The sequence below is a fragment of the Coptis chinensis genome, chromosome 1 (genome assembly GCF_015680905.1).
Source record: "Coptis chinensis isolate HL-2020 chromosome 1, ASM1568090v1, whole genome shotgun sequence".
NCBI lineage: Eukaryota > Viridiplantae > Streptophyta > Magnoliopsida > Ranunculales > Ranunculaceae > Coptis > Coptis chinensis.
The window spans coordinates 25,516,668-25,531,005 of NC_141456.1; the positions used below are offsets into that span (position 1 = coordinate 25,516,668).

Sequence of the window (14,338 nt, forward strand, 5' to 3'; positions counted from 1 at the left end):
ATCACATGGTTTCCTATTTTAGTACAACTCTTCTAACTTAAGTGAAATTCAAATTAGTCCCCACAAATTCCGCAAACATAATTATGTTTAACTAGCAATTATTTCCTAAAAAATATGAAAGAAATTACCACACAAATTCCTAAAGAATATGTCAATTATTTCCTTAAAAAATAGGAAACATGATCTTATTACCCCCACAAATTATGTACGTATAGGTTTTTCTTCAATATTGGAATTAAAGATCAACATAAGCCATTTAGACGTACTCTTTTAGTACAACTCTCTCAACTTAAGTGCAATTCAAATTAGTATGTACAATTATTTCCTAAAACTTAATTATTTTTAACTAGCTATTATTTTCTCAAAAATAGGAAAGAAATTACCTTACAAATTCAGAAAAAATAATTATGTTTAATTAGCAATTATTTATTCAAAAATACGTAAATATGAAGCTCTCCTAAAAATCTTAAAAATAATTGGAAGTTTCGGAGAGAGTAGATAATAGACAATGAAGCCATGAAAGCACAGTAGAAAATAATACAAATTGACCAGAAACTAGCATAACACGGCGATCATGGAAAGAACAATGCTAAATATGCCTTAATTTCCATTCTTAACAATATAAATGGACTTCATATTATTATTCTAAGACTATCTATTTGCAGCATAAACCACATGTATACAGACATATCACATACGCATTATCTTAACCCCAATGGTATTAGCAATTTAGTTATAAGTAAAAACATATTGAATTAAGTAAGACTTAGCACCAAGACATCTCCATCCTCCTAAATTCTACTTCAACTTTGAAATTTCAAGTGATGATAGTAAAATTAGTAGTGGATCACTGCCTCATTAGTTGGTTGGGTTAGTTGCTTATATTTTTAGGAGTTCTACAACAAAGAGCCACACATTTTGTAATTGAATTAGACTATAAATATTTCTTTTCCATCACATATGCCCGGGGTTCAAAATCTAGTAGCTGCAGTAAAAACGGTGAGAAAGTTGAAACCGGAACCATGGGATAACACGTGGATACAAAAGAACACGCGTCGAAACATAAAAGCTGCTAAAAATGGAAACGTCGGCCCTGACTCAATTATCACGCCGTTTCTAACACGGGTAAATCTGGAAAAAGCCCTATTCGTATAAATGAATTATGACCATCTCAAACCTAAATATAGCAATTTGACCAAGCCCCAAGATGAACCATGGACCAAAATATCGCCGATATATCCGATATATCGCCGATATATATCGGTATTTTGGTACACCGACATCGATATTTCCGACATATATCCACCGAATATAGAACTCTTTTTTTTCCGATATATATCGGAATTTCCGATATGAAACTTTATATCGCCGATATAATCGATATTTCCGATATAATCGATATATATCGGTTGACTTTTTGACCATTTTAAAATATAAATCCGATATTTCCAATATATTTCCGATATATATCCGATATTTCCGATATTATATTTCCGATATATCCGATATTTCCGATATTTTAAATAGTTTGGACTGGTTACCAAAAAAAATGGATATATCCGAAATATCCGATATATCCGATATATATCGGTTTTTGGGTACACCGATATATTGACCGATATCGATATTTTGGGCCTTGAGATGAACAACCTAGCAATGAAAGAAGCTGGACCACCAACAGACCCCCAAAACCACCACCAGAGAACACAGATATGGATCTAGAATTTCCTTGGGGAAGGCCTTTTCTTCTCCAATATGCATCCAAAGGACGAGGAACATGTTGACTTTCTTCTTTTTCATCAAGGTAGGATCGTAATATTGGATAATTGGTATAAGTTTTGTAGCCTCTTGTTTTTATTTTTTTTGTTGTTTATCCTTTAATTGGATTTGCCAGGGGCGGACGCAGGATTCTCCACTAGAGGGGGCTTGTATGCACAGTTATCACTATGTTTATGGGATTCTCTAATAGTGTCACTATAGTGTGAATAGTTGCCACTATTTATTTTTATTTTTTTCTTTTGTGGGGAAATTAAGAGGGGCTACAGCCCCGGTGAGCCCTCTCCTGGATACGTTGTTTTTCGTATACTCTTTTTTGTTTTTATTTCCAACTTTTCATTGATGGACGTAGGAGGTCTCTTGGGATTAGGGGGTAAAAAAACATATAGGTGTCCGCCACAAAAAAGTGTTTGTCACAATGTTTTCTTATATTTTTTTCTCATTTTCTCCTTCTTCCTTCATCCAAATTCGAACTTTCTTATTCGATATGTTTCCTCTTGCTCCACCCATATACAAAAAACCAACTCCTACAAATTGAAAATTCAATCCAAATATCTTTTTTCCTATTACCACCTAACGTTAACACTGTTGTGTTGTGTTGTACTAGTTAATTTTCGTGTGCTTATTATTCTGGCATATTTTATAATTCACCATAGGGACACCCCCAATGTGGACACCCCCAATGTTATTAATGCATCTGTGATCTGTATGGTTTGGAGGTCCATCTGATTTGAAAATTTAAAACCTTATTCGTGGCTTAGATTTTATTTTATTTTTATTTATTTTTCTAATTTCCTTTTGGATTTCTGGTAACTCACATCCCCAGATCAATGGACTACATCCATCTCCACCTCATAATCCAACCGGTGCCAATAATACCGGAAATAAAATAGGAGCTTGTAGATAGGGGAGGAAGAAGTTGATGTGCTCATCTAAGGTAAGTATTATTTTTACCTTCCGGATAGGAGCTTTTTTTATAATTGGTTATGAGTTATGTTGTTTCTTTGTCCTTTTACCTTTTAAATATTTAAATGTGGTACTGGACGTTTGTTCCGGGGATTTGTCAAGAGGTTTCCATATGGACCGTTTGTTTGGTAATTTTGATTGAATGTTTGTTTGCTTATTCATTCTGGCTATTGATTTGGATGTTTAAGAACGATTAGGATTCCTGGTCCCTGATCAACTCAATCTTTTTCCTAATTCTTGCTGTTATTGATGTTCATGGGAATCGCGGCAAATGTGTGAGGCTGAATTTGGAAGTTTTTACTGCTTGAATCTGTTTGGGAATTGAGTGGGTGCACATCAAGCCTTTTTTTTTCCACCCCTGCGGATTTCTTCTTGTATCCCTACCGTTATTGTGTTGAAAAATTCTCCCTCCTAACCATTCTTTTCCATCTTGTTCGGGCTGGGCTTTGACTTGTTGATCCAGCTTAGTTCTGAAAATTGTGTAAGAAGTCAACAAAGTATTATTACAGTTCTCTCTCTTCCAATTCGTTCCCAAGGGCACGAATAGTCTATCATGATCCTACGGATCCAAGGATCTAAAAATTTGATGAACGAGCTTCTGTTTACTTTAAAGCTCTCTTTGTGCTTACACACCTAACTCATTAGGGATAAGGTGTGAAGGAAAATTGCCAAACCAGTTGGAATATGCATCCCCCATTTGTTAAGGCATCCTAGGTTGAAATCAGCTTGAACCCTTTGTTACCTACTCAACAACTTCATCAATCTCACCTGCCCAAAACTCTTCCGTTTAGCTGACACAATATTTAATGGTTTGAACCATGCACAGTATGTATTATATCATAGATTCTTAACAAGTGGGATGTATGCTAATAAAGTAATAAACAACACTTTTCTGAGTTTGCACATTCACAACTCAGTAAAATACGTTAGTTTGTTTTCGTTTTTGTTTGGTGTCAGTTTTAACGCAACTGGCCAATCTGATTTCCATAGCTGTATTTCGTTCTCAGATCCACTCTTCCAGTATTTGTTTTTCACACTTGGTACTTGTTTAACATCTGCAGATCTAGAGTTGATGTCTTATTATACTGTAGAGAAATCTGATTTCCATAGCTGGATCCCCCTCCAGTATGTTTTTTCACACTTGGTACTTGTTTAGCATCTGCAGATCTAGATCTGATGTCTTATTAAACTGTAGAGAAATCTGCAGTATCCAACTGACATAGTTCGTTCCAGTTAATACGAATGAGGAGAGCAGAATCATATATGATCTCGATGGAGAACTAGGAATCTAAATTCTAAAGGAGAGAATAGATGAGGCTTATTGAGTGAGAAGGAGAAGCGAGCATGTCAGTATTCTCTTTGGATTTCATGCCTTGTACCGAGATTTATCGGGGGAATTTCATAAATTTTGTTCACACTTTATTTAAAACCACGCCCGGACAAGATGAACAATCGGAAATATATTGGAAATATTTAATTGGCAAAAAGTCAACCGATATGTGTTCTAGAAAGATTATATCTTTCAATTCTGCTGTTTCTTTGTTCTATATTCGGTGGATATTTTTCCTATAATTGGCGGATATGTGGTATATTAGGTCCGGATTTTGTTTCTAAGGCCCCTGTTTCTTTGTTTTTTATGTTTGTATGTTTTTTGTATACTTTTAATTTTTTGGTTATTTTCTAAGTTTCATGTATTTTATGATTTTAATCATGAGACATTTAGGATTCGCCATTAAAAAAATAAAAAATTCGAGACATGGCTGAGAAAATTATTTAGGATTCACTAATTTTGCCAAATAATGGCAGAGAAATTTAGGATTCACCATAATAATAATAATAATAATAACTAATAATAATAGTAATAGGTCACATGGATTCACCAACGAATCCGACTTGTTCACTTCTTCGATTTTGCCTTTGCCTCAGCCTCAGCCTCAGCCTTTTCTTTTTTGTGGTTTTCCTGATGCTGCAAGTCGTGTCTGATATGTCCCAGGGTAGTTAAAAATAAATTGCGATTGCAGGTGTGGCAAAATTTATGCACTTGAGGGTCTTCTTCATCCGTTGTTGATGATCCAGATGTCGACCCAGATTTTTTTTGGAGTCGCTGACGAGCGCCCGACTTTCTTTGTTTGTCCTCTTCTTCTTCTTTGTTTGTCTTCTGAAATTCTGTCACTGCCATGGGTAAAGTACTTCGCCATCTAGATCTGCATCAAAGTGTAATGTTGATGTCAAAAGCGTGAATATATTTTTCAAATTTCAAACGCAAATCCTTACTAGTTAGATCTAAAATTAAATCCCATTTGGTCCGATTCATTAGATCTAAAAACTAGTGTGGTAGATCTGCATCAAAGTGTAATTCTGATGTAAAAAGTGTGAATCTAATTTTCAAATTTTAAACGCAAATCCTTACTAGGCCCATTGTTTGGTACATGGATTTGCATCTTGGGCCCGGAGTCAACCCCCTTGTGTCTCGAACAAAAAAAAAAAAAAAAAAAAGCGCATTTGGTCCGAATCATTAGATCTAAAAACTACTGTTGGTAGATCTGCATCAAAGTGTAATTCTGTTGTCAAAAGTGTGAATGTTATTTTCAAATTTCAAACGCAAATCCTTACTAGTTAGATCTAAAATTAAATCCCATTTGGTCCAAATCATTAGATCTAAAAGCTACTGTTGGGTCACGTGTTTAATCCTAGATGAGTACTCATGCTAGAAAACGTAATTCGCAAACAAATTATTTACCAGAGGCAGAAAAATAAAACAGTAACTTTCCTTACAGAATTGAGCGAGAGAGAAAAAGGAAGTGAACTCTAGATTTTTTGCAGCTCAATGTTTTTGACCACTGGTCAAGTGATATTTTTATACTAGATTTTGGATTTGGACAGGCTTGTGAAGTGTGGACTACGTGGTATTTTAAAATTAAGATCTCGTGAATTGGGCAAGTCTTCAAGGCACCACGTTAAAATTTTACCCTAAAATTAAGATCTCGTGAATTGGTCAAGTTTTCAAGGCATCACGTGGCTTAGTTGGTGGATGGGGCGATCTCGTGAATTGGTGGGCCAAGTATTTTCTGTTTTTTTTCTGACAATGAATGAAAATTTACTTTTAAATAAGTAATCCATTGTCTTCACATCGATTCTCTTCAAAGCGAATGGGTAGGCAAAGCATTTACTCTTTTTTACGTTTTTTTTTCAGATAATGACGAAAAAAGTGCATTCTATTTAGTTGATCGTGATATTAGAGTCTCGTGACATTATCTTCTGTCACACGAAGGGGACTTGTTTGATGTCACTTCTGTCACACGAAGGGGACTTGTTTGATGTCACTCTAGCCTTTTAAATCTAAACAGTATACAAAATCTGGAGTGCTGTCACGGTAGCAGTTCTGCAAATAGTATCAATTATGGGGGCAGGTTTGGTATTTGCAGTTTTTTAAATTCTAACATTGCCAAAACATTGGTGGGCAATTTGCAAATAGCTAGTGTGAGTATATAGATTTGGGCGGGAGAAAGCATTTAGTGGAGTGGACACAAACATCATGGGATAAGGCGATTGTATTGTGTATTTGTGTTATGTACATCAATTGTGTTATGTATTCGATTGTTATGAATTTATTGAATCAAATACCATTTTACACCAATTTATTTTTTAAAATTTTGGCATGGTTTCTCTTTTTTTTTTGACATCTGAAATGAACATGTATGGTGTCATATTGATATTAGACATGATATAGATTATAAATAACTTCACACGACAATGTAATAGTTTAGTTATTTATAAATTCATTTTTCAAAGCATACAACTACTCAAAAAATGTCTAAGAAGACAATGAAAAGAATTATAGAACAACATTATGAAGTATGACAATAACTTAACGAAAATTCCAAATCGTTATCATCAAGCAAATCAAACCACCAAGAACAAAAAATGTACAATAAGCACCCACATTGGTTATGATGACACATGAAACCATATACAGATCTGACTAATAAGCACCGCAGATTAACAACAAGTATGGATATTTTTCTCTGTTGATTAATGTTATTCATTCGTAATTTTGAAGTTGAAAAACAGAGATGTTTCATTTCATATTCATTTGATTCCCTACATTATTACACAACTAATTAAATAATGCCCAAAATTAATCAATGTTCAAATTGTACCATACAAAAGCAGTAGTGCTTAGTCTTCACTGATCATGCATACTCCTTAACTTTCTAGTGCATACACCTTTGATAGAAAGAGTGTGAGCTTCCAACACAAATACTTTGGTGTCTAATGTACAATATAAATTTTGAGATGAATTGGTGTTCATAGCTTGGACATTCCACAACGTAAATACATGATACTATTGAACTAATAACCTTTTGAACTACATTATCTCAAAGTCATGCAAAGTATTAAAAATTGAATTAAAGGTTGTGATAGCTGTATACACTATTAAAAATAGGAAATACATGAAAGGAGTTCTGAAAGAAACCAATATATATATGTATTATGAGGGTGGGGGGGGCAATGTAATGACAATTATCCCAAAAAGAAAGGAAAAAAAAAAAAAAATGAAAGCAGCTCTACACAAAAATGTGAAAGAAATAATGTTAAGATTCAATTCTAAAGTCATACCTCAATTTACAAACTCATGCGTGTGGAAGGCGGTAGACTTTCTGAACCAATTGTAGAATCTTGATTTAAATACTACGATCCCCTTAAATTAGCATAGATGCGTTTATACCAATGTTAAAAAAGCTTTAGGTTTTGGGAGGGAGCGCTAGCACTTAGGCCTTCTAGGCAGTGCCTAGACGGGCTAGGCGCTAGGCGGTTTTTTTTCCTAATATATATAGTAATACACACATATACTACAAGAAATGAAGAAAATCATTTACTATAACTCAAAAAATAAACACAAACAAAGATATTTATTACAAAAATGCGTAATAGTTGAATAATATTGACTTCATATAAAAACATACTGTTTCGCCCAAATATGATCAAAACACCAAGTGTTGATGAAAAAGACGAAGAACGTAGAAAAGTAATTAGAAAAATGATGGTGATCGGGAATGATGAGATCAGTACCTTGCGGTTGCCCACGCATTACCAAAATTATCGATTGGGATCAAGTCTCAAGAGCGTAGTTTGAATGAAAAATAGTTTGGTATTTATATAGGTAGAGTAGAGAATCCTTGTAGATCAAGTATTCTTGTAGTTTGAGTCATTGTGATAGAATATAACTCTCAGTGATAATTATCTCTTTGATAAGAAATGAATCGGACATAAATCAATGTACATTAGTGGCAAGCCATGTGGCTAAGGTTGACCTTAGACACATGAGTTATGGGCACATTACATTGATCCATGGTATGCGAATTGGGCTTTAGCCCCCTGTCGGTCATGAATAAAGTGGAGACTCCTACCAATGGGGACGCCCGCGTAGGTGGGGGGTGAAACACCGCCCTCTTTGGCATGCGAACAAAGTTCATATGGCAAAGAAGAAAGAAAAATGAGCCCGAAATGTATAGCGAAGTGTTGTCGAAAAAAAAAATATTTGGAAAATTATTTGTCGAAAAAATTAATTGAATTATCGGGACCGAAATAATGTCAAACTAACATTATCACGGGGCGAATGTAGTTAAATAAAAGATGGCGAAAAAAGGCATAAAAAAAAAAAAAAAAATAATAATAATAAAATATGCACAGAAATAAAATTGCAAAAGAAATCGATTGCCGAAAATTGTACCGAACGCGTTACGTAATAATACGAAATTTGAATTCGACGATGCGTGCCAACAGAATAGCGATACTCGGATTATATTATTAAAAATTAAATAGAGGGGCAGTTTAGTAATAATATTAATAAAAGGAATTTAAAACGTAATTGGACTCAAAGTGTTCGGATAAGATAAGAATTGAGTGTAGAGATGAAGTCGGAGTTGGAGAAGAATCCCACCAGCACTGGAAAACCTCGTAAACCTATATAAGTGCTGTAGCCGCACATCCCATCTCATAAAAAATAATCTTCGCTCAATCAACCCGAGCAGGGCGTGGCGTATAAAGCGTAACCGTTCAGATGCGGCAAGATCGTTCGTCTTAAGCTTTGACTAGCGGTGCACGTTTTCTCTATCGGCTCATCTCATATATAAAGTTGTATCGGTTTCGGGAATGGGGCTGGCCGACAAAGCAACAAGGCCTTGACACACTGCGCCATCAATCGGTTTTACCATAAATCAGTTCTACGATGTTTTACGGATCAAAGCGTGAGAATGATATCTCCAAGTCGAGGCGAAATCCATGCAAGAAGTAAGCGGGATGTTGTCGAAGAACATCATGAACAAAACCCAATAAAATTTAGCGTCCTAAATTGTGGAAGTTATAAAAATCGGATGCTTCAATGCTCTTTTTTGGCTTTCTCTTGGGTATGCATTGTAGTAAGCCCGACACAAGAAATCTCCACCGTGAATTATCGGTAGCTTGTGCCTTGTAGTAGGCGACAATTATCAAATTCCTCGAAACCCGACCACGTTTTTTGAACCGGAACCACAGTTGATCCTCTTTTTATTTTCGGGTATTGGCGGAATGATTGGAAGGCCTATCAAGCCGATGTCTTACGCTCTTGCATTAGTTCATTGGGTGTTTTTTTTTTAAAAGCTGTTGAAGCTCGGAGGAGCCATTAATGGCGTCGACCTCGATTTTGTCGATTATAACAAAATCGGCGTTTTGAAGGTATCGGTGGATAGGGGTTTTCAGAGAACCAAAAACATTTGGTTTTTGTGTAAAAAGGTTGCGGTGGTGGCTGTAGTGGTGGCGGATTGTTAGTGGTGATGGAGCTAGAAGATGAGCGATAACAAACCCGAACTTGGGCTTGGGCTTGGGGTCAAGACTAAGTGGGTCCGGTTGGGTTTGGGCCCGGATTCTATTTTAAGTTGTGTGGGTCGTAATTTAAATGTTTTGTTTGGGCCCAATTTAATTAAGTTTTGGGACGGTTCTATTTTGTTTTGTTGGGCGGTTTCGAGCTTTACGTCGATTTTTCGACCTATCGACCCGATGCTATGTGCTTTTTCAGGTAGAAACTACCGTAATATCACGGATGAAATATAATCGAGAAGAAAAAAACTTCGATGATGAACGCAGACTTGGTGAGGTGGAAAGAAGGTGGCGGATACATCGACCATCTGGAACGGCGTCGATGGTAAGCAAGGAAATCTGAGAAAATACTAGGACTCGAGAAATTTGAGATGGATGAAGTGTCACGAGTTTGAAGCGGAAGTCGAAGAAGATGAAGTAGTAATGAAGCACACACAATTAAATTGCGAGGAGCGCAATTCCGTTGAAAGCAAAGAAATAAGCGCTTGATTCTTTGGAGTGGTGGCAAATTGCACGGGACAAGCTGCCAATATCGTTACGGCTAATCTTTTCGAGAGCGCACCGTTTACAAAATGAATTTTGAAGGTTCGGGGCTCAAGAAATCTTGGCGTTGAATCTGACCGAAAGCCATCTTGGCGAAAGGGTACATAAAATTTGAAATTGAATTCAAGGATTCAAATAGAAGTTTTAAAGGGTTTCCAAAGTATCGCCCGGATGGGATAGATTTACGTACGCTTGCGAGGAAGTGGAATCCGGCCGAGTTTAAAGTGCGAACAAATTCGAGGTAAGCCAAAACATAAGTATTGAAAACTATACTACTGATTAAATTTGTTGACTAACACGAGTTATTTTTGTGTCTAACGTAAAAGCGAGTATACTACCGAACATTGAATTGGACAAAGGAAGTGGAGAGCAATCTTGGTTCTTCTTTCATGAATGCTCGATGAAAGATTGGTAGATCGAGCTACTTTGATGATATCGTCGATTTCGAAATTATGGGGTATCGAACAACGGCCGATAGGTCAAGGAGACACAAAGCGAAATGGCAAAGAAGAATAAGAGTCTCCGAGAAATGCAATATTCGGCGGCGGCGGTGATAGTGAAAAAAGAAGATGGAGCGGAGTTAACACGGCGAGAATTAGTCTTTGAGTTTGCCAAGCAAAAAGTGAAGCTGTACAAAAGAAGATGTGCCACAAAGAAAGCGGTGACGGAGACCAAGAGAGACAACCCGCGGTACAATGTATGATGCCTCGAGGGGCCGAGACTACAATGCACCAAACATCCAGGGAAATATAATACATCACGGAACACCAAGAGGAAAAGGTATGCACCGTAGAAAACATAAATATGTAAAAGTGTGGTGAAATGTAATATCTCGTTACGGTTTGGTATATCTGAGGAAAAGAATGAAACGGTGATCGGACAAAAGATAGTGCAATGATCACAAAGTCGGTGAAAGAAAATAAGCGGCAAAGCAAAATCACGGGAACAACGAATCCAACAACCAGCGGGCAAGTGGCGTCGGGGTAATACTACGCGATGGAGGAAAACCACGAGAATCTGTTAATGGTAAGTTGATCGTTGATTTTTATTATTGCGTTAGGGCCGGTAAAGAAATGAGTGTCAACACTAATCCGATGAAATTGGTAGTTGAAGCGAGAGATGTTCAAGTCCGGAAAAGCGAAGTGAAGAAGTCGCCCGGGATTACGCCAATGAAAGGGCTCAAAAATATCAAAAATGTGACGAGATCACGGAGAACATCGGAGAATATGGCGAGCAATGTCAATGATCTTCGATAGTATAAAACCGGTATGATAGTATTATTTTTATCGGTTATTGCAAACTTGTGTTTAAGTAAAAAAAATGATGAACTTCGGATATATATATATATTATTATTTTTTTTTTCGCGAGGTTAAAAGCGGTGGTAAAATGGGACAAAGAAATTCATGAAAAAGTCGTGAAGAAAAATATCGATTCGAATGAAGTCAATGCCTTAGAAGAAATAAAAAAAGCGAAGATACTCAACCAAAAATTGGAAGAGGCAAACAAAGCGTTAAAGCGGAACCATCAAAAGTTAGAAGGCGAAAAACAAAAACTTAACCGAAGCCGGACGGAAGAAGCGAGAGGAGATGGCGTCTGAAAGAATTTGGGAAAGCTTGTGAGATAACGGAGGAACACAAACACTTAAAAGCAGATGTGATAGAATTGAAGTCACTTTCGTGGCGACCAAAGATCGGGAACTTAAGCGCGGCGCAAAAAAAGAGGTTGAGAAAAATAACAAGCGAATGATGATTTAAGCGGCGGCTCGGCCAAGATCATGTGCAAATGGGCTGCGTGAATCGTCCGTTAAGACAAGGCCCGGCGAGAGACTTTAGTAGAAAGCGGGAGATGAACTAGAGCGTGAGAAGATGAATTACAAAGATTTATGCGAGTTGTATATCGCGAAAAGTTGGGAAGAAACCATTGGATTTTCCCAAACCAATGAACATGTGATTGCGGTATGTAATACCGTAGAGCTAAAAATTATTTTTATGAAAATAAAGTATGTGTTGGCTATTGAATATCGGTGTGATGTCAAATAACATACCTATGGAAAGCCCGACAATGTTGTTGAAGCGCCCCCAATGCTAACTTTAAGCTTGCAAAATTAGATTGAAGCGAAAAAATGCTCCGATCTGCGAAGCGGATGTTGACATAAAGCGAAGCGGGGCACTTCATCGGATGTTGACATAGCGATAACCCGACTAAGCGGCGTAAAATCGTTCAATTTAGGCGGACGAAAGTAAATGTGGTAAGTTCAAACGTCCGATTTTGTGGTGTAGCGTAATGAATAAGCGGCGTAAAGCGTTCAAAGCGAAGTCGCGTGGTAAAAGCGTTTTCGTAGCGATAAATAACTAAATTAAAGCGTTCGTGGTAATTAAGCGGTAACCGCCCGGATTTTGTTGTAGCGATAGAGCGATAGTAATGGCGGCGTAAAAGCGTTCGATTTTAGACCGGCGAAATTAAACGTGGTAATTTCGCGATTTTGTTGTAGCGATAGTAACGACTAAGCGGCGTAAAAGCGACTTAAACTTAAATTCGCGGTAACGTGGTAACCCGGATTTTGTTGTAGCGATAGTAATGAACTAAGCGGCGTAAAAGCGTTCAACTTAACAAAGACAAAGCTAAACGGTAACCGTCCGGATTTTGGTGTAGCGATAGTAATGAACTAAAGCGGCGTAAAAGCGTTCAAACGATAGTAATGAAATTAAAGCGGCGTGGTTAATTTCGCGTGGCCAGATTTTTGTAAATAGCGATTATAAGGTTCGCTAAAACCAAAATCATACCATTGGAACTGAAGTGAAATAACTGCTTCTTTATTGATTACCGAGTCTTACAAAATGCAAAGATAACAACGGAAAATACATGCCTGAACTGGTAACAAACTAGATATTGTATTATTTTATTTCTCCAGGATAACGGAAAAACACAACTAAAATCTACTTATAGAACTTTGCAGATGAAAGCGATTCCCGGCTTATCGAGAACATTCCCATCTAAATCTCGGAGAAAAATAAGATCCTTTGGTGGCGAGGCGATCTATGATGTATGGACTGTCAATTTTCTCCAAATTTACCGGAATCTATCAACCTCGTCTTTCGGCAGTACCCGATCATCTTTCTCAAAAGCTTTAAGTCGAACTTTCTTGTCATATTTTCGTTTCATATCGACTTGATAACGAATTAACTGATTGAAGACCCACATCTCTTGTCTCATCTATCAAGGCTTTGGCGAGCAAGTGCTTGATCATTCGACTCCAATTCCACGTTAGAAGTTCGTGTGGTTGGTGTCATCAACTCTGTAGGCAAGACCGCTTCCGTACAGTAAGCAAGATTAAGCGGAGAAAATCGGTTGAATGCTTAGGTGTGGTTCGATAAGCCCACATAACCGCTTGAGGAAGTTCCTTAACCCAATTTCCTTTGGCTGTTGAAGTCGTAAGCGGAGCATTGCAAGAATGGATTTGTTAGTAGCCGGCTTGTCCATTAGCGAGGGATGGTATGGTGCGAGAAATTGTGATTAATCTTCAAGTCGAGAACAAAATTGTCGAATTTCTTCAAACATCAAATTGTTTGCCATTGTCGGAAGTCAATGATGTTGGAATACCGAAGCGACAAACAATGTCTCGCCATAAGAATTTTTTAACATCCGAAGCATGGATCCGGGCTAAGGGCATAGCTTCCGACCCACTTGGTAAAATAATCGGTTCGCGGACGAGTAAAGAAACGAACACCGCGGGAGCTTTTCGGGAAGATGACCGGCGATGTCAAGACCCCACTTTGCAAAGCGGCCAAGGGCTCAAAATTGGATGAAGTTCCGTTCTTTGGAAGATTTCCCATGTTAGCATATTTCGACAAAGGAACACACTTCTCGGACAAAGCGCTTAGCATCCTTTTGCATGTCACGGCCACCCGGTATCCTTGTGTCATTGCTCTACATGGCGAGACTTCGCCCGGGAGTGGTTCCCACATAGGCTGAATGAATTTCCGCCCGGGGCAGAGCAAACCGACTTCTTTGAGACAATGGCATAGGGTTAAGACTTGTGCCTTTGCGATAAAGTTGCAAATGAACCGTTGAAGTCGATATGAGACAATATTTCCAAGCATCGCGTTTGACACGATCACTCACTTTATGATCCGGGAGGCAAGATATGATCATGTAAATATGTGATATAAGGAAGGCGCCAATCATCTTCGTCAC

At 37.5% G+C, this 14,338-nt stretch overlaps 1 long non-coding RNA gene across 4 annotated transcripts; it reads left to right on the plus strand.

The window, feature by feature from the left end:
* The first annotated feature begins 1,641 nt into the window (after positions 1 to 1,641).
* Positions 1,642 to 4,447, plus strand: LOC147523139 (uncharacterized). Of its 4 annotated transcripts, none has more exons than XR_015215752.1 (3): positions 1,642 to 1,804; positions 1,895 to 2,713; positions 3,804 to 4,447. It is a non-coding gene; the product is annotated as an uncharacterized LOC147523139 (long non-coding RNA). The 4 variants fall into 4 exon arrangements; XR_015215754.1 differs by having other exon boundaries at positions 2,603 to 2,713; positions 3,804 to 4,002; XR_015215750.1 differs by having other exon boundaries at positions 1,895 to 4,002.
* The last annotated feature ends 9,891 nt before the right edge of the window (positions 4,448 to 14,338 follow it).